This window comes from Cyprinodon tularosa, unplaced genomic scaffold (assembly GCF_016077235.1).
Source record: "Cyprinodon tularosa strain WSP-4 unplaced genomic scaffold, ASM1607723v1 ctg1980, whole genome shotgun sequence".
Lineage (NCBI taxonomy): Eukaryota > Metazoa > Chordata > Actinopteri > Cyprinodontiformes > Cyprinodontidae > Cyprinodon > Cyprinodon tularosa.
In genome coordinates, this window is record NW_024038725.1 from 1 (window position 1) to 7,948 (window position 7,948).

General features: G+C 40.1%; 3 non-coding genes across 3 annotated transcripts; all 3 read right to left on the reverse strand.

The window, feature by feature from the left end:
• Window positions 1-741: 741 nt before the first annotated feature.
• On the reverse strand, window positions 742-816 carry trnai-aau. The gene has a single exon. It is a non-coding gene; the product is annotated as a tRNA-Ile (tRNA).
• Window positions 817-1,777: 961 nt separating this feature from the next.
• trnai-aau lies at window positions 1,778-1,852 on the reverse strand. Its single transcript has one exon. It is a non-coding gene; the product is annotated as a tRNA-Ile (tRNA).
• A 959-nt stretch (window positions 1,853-2,811) lies between these two features.
• trnai-aau lies at window positions 2,812-2,886 on the reverse strand. The gene has a single exon. It is a non-coding gene; the product is annotated as a tRNA-Ile (tRNA).
• Between the last annotated feature and the right edge of the window lie 5,062 nt (window positions 2,887-7,948).

Consider the following 7,948-nt stretch of genomic DNA (forward strand, 5'->3'; position numbering starts at 1 on the left):
TGAAAGATTGAGAGCGAAGTGCTCTGTTAGGAACATAAGGAACAATCAGATCTCTGATATCAGATGGAGCTTGGCCATTTAAGGCTTTATATGTGAGAAGGAGGATTTTAAATTCTATTCTGGATTTAACAGGAAGCCAATGAAGAGAAGCCAGGATAGGAGAGATATGATCTCTCTTTTTCATTTTCATCAGAACTCTGGCTGCAGCATTTTGGATCAGCTGAAGGCTTTTAACTACAGTTTGTGGACTTCCTGATAGTAAAGAATTACAATAGTCCAGCCTTGAAGTAACAAATGCATGGACTAGTTTCTCAGCATCACCCCTGGACAGGAGATTTCTCATTTTTGCAATATTCCTCAGATGAAAGAAGGAAATTCTAGAAACCTCTTTGATATGGGATTTAAATGACAGGTCCTGATCAAAAACAACACCAAGATTTTTTACTTTATTATCTGAAATCAGTTTAATCCCATCCAAATGAAGTGACTGACTAATCAGCTTCTTTTGCAAAGACTCTGGTCCAAAGACTACTGCACCTTTTTGGATTGGGTACATTTTTGTAAGAGGGAGTTAAGATGGCTATGGATTGCTCTCTCTTTTAAAGCAATGGCAATTATGCACTTTCAACAGTGCATGACATTGTCCCAGTGTACATTAATCTCTGTTTGCCAAACACCTACATGACCAGGAAGGTGTTCTTTGAATCTGTTCTTGTGCAATCCAAGAATCTTGTGAACAAATGGCCAGTATGGGGCTTGAACCCATGACCTTGGCGTTATTAGCACCACGCTCTGCCCAGGCTGAGCTAACCGGCCCACTTTTTGCCTTTTTTTTATTCAACTATCAGAAAAAATTGTCAGTCTGACAGTATTTCCACTCCTTCCTTCCACTTTCACAATTCCTTAATATCATACCAAATTTCCCCTTGCTGTGTTGGTCATCATTTGGATCCATATCCAATACAATTCCCTGGGTCCAGGGAAAGTTAATCTAGATTTATAACCAATGTTGACTTTTCTCATGAAACCAGGTGTTTAAATTAAACTATATCTACAACAATCATTCAAAAGGAGCTGTGTTTGGGACTACTTTTGCCCTTTTCAAAGACACCAGTAATCATTGATGCTTTCACACCTTGTGTAATTGCTTCATATCAAGGCAAGGTGTCATCACTGTCCATTCATATTCCACAGCACAATGAACTTCTCTGAAAGATTGTGAGAGGAGGGCATTGCACAGGTTTTGGTGGGGTATGTAAGTAGATCTCTAGTCTTGATGACAGAGTTAGGTGTGGCCAACTGGAAACCAAATTTAAGGAGGACATGGTTTAAAACATTACCCAGATTGGGTGTCATCACATTGTAGGGCTAGGTAGAGGCAGCAACGATGTGTTCATTGGCTAAGGAGTTCGTCTTTATCTTCTCACAGTTGGAGATCCCTACAATTTCAATCTTATCAAATCATTTCTTGTCCTTTTATATAGAGCTTTTTCTCAAGATGATATATTTCCTATTTAAAACGTAATCTGTTTTTCAATGCAGCTAATTAAAATATAGGGAAACTATGGTTCACCGTTTTGGATTGGGTACATTTTTGTAAGAGGGAGTTAAGATGGCTATGGATTGCTCTCTCTTTTAAAGCAATGGCAATTATGCACTTTCAACAGTGCATGACATTGTCCCAGTGTACATTAATCTCTGTTTGCCAAACACCTACATGACCAGGAAGGTGTTCTTTGAATCTGTTCTTGTGCAATCCAAGAATCTTGTGAACAAATGGCCAGTATGGGGCTTGAACCCATGACCTTGGCGTTATTAGCACCACGCTCTGCCCAGGCTGAGCTAACCGGCCCACTTTTTGCCTTTTTTTTATTCAACTATCAGAAAAAATTGTCAGTCTGACAGTATTTCCACTCCTTCCTTCCACTTTCACAATTCCTTAATATCATACCAAATTTCCCCTTGCTGTGTTGGTCATCATTTGGATCCATATCCAATACAATTCCCTGGGTCCAGGGAAAGTTAATCTAGATTTATAACCAATGTTGACTTTTCTCATGAAACCAGGTGTTTAAATTAAACTATATCTACAACAATCATTCAAAAGGAGCTGTGTTTGGGACTACTTTTGCCCTTTTCAAAGACACCAGTAATCATTGATGCTTTCACACCTTGTGTAATTGCTTCATATCAAGGCAAGGTGTCATCACTGTCCATTCATATTCCACAGTACAATGAACTTCTCTGAAAGATTGTGAGAGGAGGGCATTGCACAGGTTTTGGTGGGGTATGTAAGTAGATCTCTAGTCTTGATGACAGAGTTAGGTGTGGCCAACTGGAAACCAAATTTAAGGAGGACATGGTTTAAAACATTACCCAGATTGGGTGTCATCACATTGTAGGGCTAGGTAGAGGCAGCAACGATGTGTTCATTGGCTAAGGAGTTCGTCTTTATCTTCTCACAGTGAGATCCCTACAATTTCAATCTTATCAAATCATTTCTTGTCCTTTTATATAGAGCTTTTTCTCAAGATGATATATTTCCTATTTAAAACGTAATCTGTTTTTCAATGCAGCTAATTAAAATATAGGGAAACTATGGTTCACCGTTTTGGATTGGGTACATTTTTGTAAGAGGGAGTTAAGATGGCTATGGATTGCTCTCTCTTTTAAAGCAATGGCAATTATGCACTTTCAACAGTGCATGACATTGTCCCAGTGTACATTAATCTCTGTTTGCCAAACACCTACATGACCAGGAAGGTGTTCTTTGAATCTGTTCTTGTGCAATCCAAGAATCTTGTGAACAAATGGCCAGTATGGGGCTTGAACCCATGACCTTGGCGTTATTAGCACCACGCTCTGCCCAGGCTGAGCTAACCGGCCCACTTTTTGCCTTTTTTTTATTCAACTATCAGAAAAAATTGTCAGTCTGACAGTATTTCCACTCCTTCCTTCCACTTTCACAATTCCTTAATATCATACCAAATTTCCCCTTGCTGTGTTGGTCATCATTTGGATCCATATCCAATACAATTCCCTGGGTCCAGGGAAAGTTAATCTAGATTTATAACCAATGTTGACTTTTCTCATGAAACCAGGTGTTTAAATTAAACTATATCTACAACAATCATTCAAAAGGAGGTGAGGGAGCATTTTTAGCAAGAGTCGTACAATTGAGCTTTCATTTCATATAGTGGCGTCTTGCTGTTTTTTTTAAAGTTTACTTTATACTTTAGGTAGTTTTTGGAGCACATACTTTTCATATTTACTTGAGTAAAGAGGTCAAGTTGATACTTCAACTTTTACCAGAGTGTTTTTAAACTGCAGTATCTATACTTCTACTTAAGTAACAAATGTGTGAACTTTTGATACCACTGATTGGGACAAGTAGCACTAAATTGGTGCCTTAGAAACGACACTGTCAAGGAACGCTATGGACAGAGGAAACATGCAAGAGGAGGAGAGTTTAGTGTCGGAGGTCGTGGATGAGTCTCCTCCGTCATCCATTTTTTATTTAGAGGAGGAAAGCGGGGACGAAGATGTTGTGGAAGAGGACGCCAGGGCGGCAGAAGCTTGGTTTGGTGTAGAAGGCTTCCAGCCGTACATGTTTGAGCCCTTGCCTCGCAACGCTGCCAGTTCTGTTAGTTCTACGCCTGCTGAAGACACAGACGTCCATCCCTGTGAACACTGGGACGGAACACAATGGGAAAGGAAAGGATTCTGATTTCAACCGTTGCATATATTAGCTGCGACAGATGAACCAAGATGCTATGAAAGAAAAAATTTGATTGACAGATGACCGTTGATATATGATTGGCTGAATTTAGGTGTTCAGGCTGATGTAGAACTAACTGGCCTGTAGAAGATAATGAAAAAACCCCACAGATCTTAAGACAGGATTTTTTTCAAATAGGAATTTTCTAACTTTTTGGATAACATGGTCTAATAAAGAGTACATTTACATACAGAATAATTTGATATTTAAAAAAAACTTCCCTATGACTTTAAAGGAACAGTTTATTCCATTCGTAAACAGTTTGACTAAGAGTACAAAAAAAAAGACATTGTACAAGTTTTACTTTTCATGCACTTCTTTAATATATCAGTTTTTCATATTCACAACCAATACATAAAGCCTTCTCAGTATATTTACAGCTTTAAATATTTTTGCATTAATATCTCAAAGTGTTTTCTCCATATTTTTGAGCATCAAGAAAAGTGTTACATTTAAATTCTCCATGCCTCCTAGCAAACGGACAGTAAATTCTTTTTACAATTATTTACAGGTAAAAAAAAAAAAAAAATGCTGTAAAGGTCGCACTTAAAAATAAAGGTGCAAGGTGATGGATATGGATAAAGTTTAAGGCATGGCCAGAATGTGGGTGGAATAGAGTGGGTCTCCCAGTGACAGAGCTGAACTTGATGATAAATCCCTTAGATCCGCAGAAAAGATGTATTTTTTTTAAGTGTAGAGAATGAGAAACATCGTGGCACCTCTGGGAGATGACTGTTCAGTTCAACGGATCAGAAATTAGTTGCTCAAAGTGTAAAAGAAAAAAACTTTTTAGAGGTTCAGGCTGGAGTTTCGTGAAGCTGGGATTCCTCTCGTATCAAAGTCTAAACTCGCATGACAGCAAAGTGATGAAAGTCTGGTCATCAAGGAATAATCATTGGATCATTATTTATACCTAAAACTAATATGTTTGCAGTGATTTAATGAATTTAGCATTAATCAGTAAAAAAATTAAAATAAAAAAAACAATTTTCCTCATTATCATCGAGTCTGGGAGCGGCCATTTTTGCCCGAATATAGTAACACCTCTCTCTTGCCATGTTCCAGCAGTGACGTCACGGTGCGGTAAGCGTAGCGCCATTCTCACCTGCTACGACAAACACCAGATACAGCACTGGGACTTGATCAACAGCCGATACCGCACTGTGACGTCACAAACCAGTAGGTGGCAGTAGTGTTCTTTGACAAACATGGATGCCTCCAGTAAAGAACATTTAAAAAAATACTCTGAATTAAAAAAAACTAATCATTTATTGAAGAGGAGGTCCTACTTTCATGTTTAAAGTACTTTCAGAGGTTTGAATTCTGAGCGGACTTCTCCTTTAAAGTCCATATCATCATGTTAGGATCCTCTTTAAGGATGGAAGTTATCCTTAACTCAGACAATGGCAGACTGTGTTCTCCAGCTTCAATCCTGTAATTTATGCTCTGAGGAAGTCTGGAGGACGTGCTGAATGACTTGCAGCAGCTTAAAGGCACCCTGACCTGCTTTTCTAATAAAAGCTGGATGTGACAAAAGCAGAAATTAAATCCACTAAAAGCCGGGCAGCATTTAGGAGGAAGAAGCTTCTACTCCGATTTTATGTTGACAGAAATAAGCAGACTCTGAAATCTGTTCCTCTAAATTAGGAATATCAGAATCGGACTGTTTTTTGTGTGATTGTGTTGTAATTAATTCTCAGGAGGAAATTCATTTAAAATAATCGTAAAGATGATCTGACATCTTGGATTAGACAGAAACTGACCAGCCGCCATGGTCGGTCCTTCCTTCGGCTTCCAGACGTTTTCACAGAGAATATTATTGGTGTGAGACAAAGCTTAACCAAAGGCTAGTAGAAAATGACTCCCATCCTGCAGCAATAAATCTAATCCTCATGTTCAGTCAGAAGGGTGTTTTTTTTCATCAGATGGCAAAGCTTTGCAGTCCTTCATGAAACGTATATATACACAGGTGCATGTCTGTTGTGGAGGTGCGCAGCTCCAAACGCTCTTTACAATGAAAGGTTTCAGCGCGGCGTGGCGCGGCGCCAGGCAGGTGGCTGATGTAGACAAAGCTACAGGTGTGTCTCAGACCACGGATCCCAAAGGGGAAAAAAGGAAGATGGCTGATGAGAACAGAGGATTCAGAGCAGAAGGCAGCGAATCATTTGCTTTTATTACCAATGAGGAAGGATTGCCTGCATGTTTGCTTTGAATGTTGTCAAATAATAAAAGAGTCATTAGGAAAGGCATTTCCAGGGAAGACTAAATCTGCAGCCCACCACCAAGCTGGGAGGGGGAGAAAAAGTGCGATTCCAGAACTTCTGGATAATTTAGAGGAGAGCAAAGATAGATTTAACAAGTGGATTGCATCTCTATACTCCACTACTGCTGCTCGTTTGGTTGCTAAGATGGAAAACCGTCCATAGATCCAACAGGTAGCGCTCTGATGCAGGGATTGGAACTTTCTGCCATTTTTCCCCCCCAAAATCCTCTAAATAAAAATGAATATAACTTTCTATGATTTCATCAATGCAAACAATCCAAATAAATTAATATTGTAATGGAGTTTAAACTTAAAGCAGCAAACATCAGCAGATTCGCAGGATGTAACATCTGCTCCAGGATAAACATTTAGTCATCAATGTTTATTATATATTTAAACCCACGTAATCCTTTTAATAGTTGGCTAATAAGCTAAAGGGCTGGTTATCCTCCCGCAGCAGTGCGTCGCAGTTAGCGTGTCGCAAGTATGACGCACATATTTTTCATTTATGCCCAATTTTAAAGCGTGGTCTGCGCTATGTTTTTCCACGCCACAACACAACGAACTAGCTGGGATTGTGGGCGTCCGTGTGTCGGTTTGACGAGCGTGTTCACCGTCTACAGACCCTCATCCGACGGCGGACGACACACAGCTCACCCGTGAGTGATCCCCAAAGACTGGCTGTGGCGCTGCGTGTTTCGGGCGCAAACCAACACACCGTCACAAAGAGCTACAAACTAGCGTTCTGCACGGTATCTGGGATAGCGTCTGAGGTGTAGCAGGCACCAAACAGGAAATACGCATATTGCAGCAGACAGGAGGCCTCTGATTGGTCAGTTCTCCATCCGCTCTGCACTGCGGTCCCCTACAATTGTCTGGGGAAGGGGGTGGGGGGTGACAGACGACCTGGTTTCTGAGCATAAACCAGGCTTTAAAGCCTGTGTCGCCATACAAGGCTTATAGAAAACTTTTTTTTTTTGCGGCTCCAGGGTTGCCGACCCCTGTATTAGACAAAGCCTCAGTAGAGAACACTCCGCCATATTTTCCTTCACATTAAAGACATAATGCTTCACTAAGCTCAACCTGATGCTTTTAGCCTTTTTCCTTGAGCTGCCAGCATTAGATCTGGAGTTTGGATTCTGTTTGGTCATTTGAAGCTAAACATAACGGCACTGAGCAGCTGTTAGGACACAGCAATAATCTTACAGATGTTTCACAGTCGTATGGCGGCTTTATTTAGCGACCATATTCACTTCACGGGAGAAAAGATTTGACAGGAAAACAGGATGAAAAGCAAAATAAGGAAAAACAAAGTGCAAATAACAGGCTGACATGAAGGCTGAAAGCTTTTTGTGCTGTGTTGGACTCCGCTTGTTAAACGGCATCTGTGAGCCTGTTCAACATCATCTTCACAGTCCAGCTCCTGGGGACCACTCTCTAAGTGGCACTTAAATAGAGTCATTGTTCCTGGAACAAGGGGAAGGCAGATTCTCTAGAAACAACAAGCAAAGGTCACAAAGACTAAAACAAGCATCAAAACAAAGACTGCTATTCTAAACCAAAATATTTGGACCTCAATAAAAGAAAAAAAGAAAAATCTTATAAATATGTCAGAATCTGCAGGCCTGCCTGTACAGTAGAAGGCAAACAAATGTGATACCAACTTCAAGGAACCCCTTCATAAATAAACACCTTCAAATTTTCACACAATGAATGAAAGATGTAGCATTAGTTGGAAAAAAAAAGAGAAGAGACTTAAAGTTTCTTCAGAATTAACAGAACTTCTCAACATGTTGGGCCAACATTTGAACCCAGAGCAGAAAGGAAAGAACAAAAAAAAGGTTTAGGAACGACCTTTAGGAAGCCCAAAGACACGACAGCTGTACACGGTCTTCGCTTCCAAACCT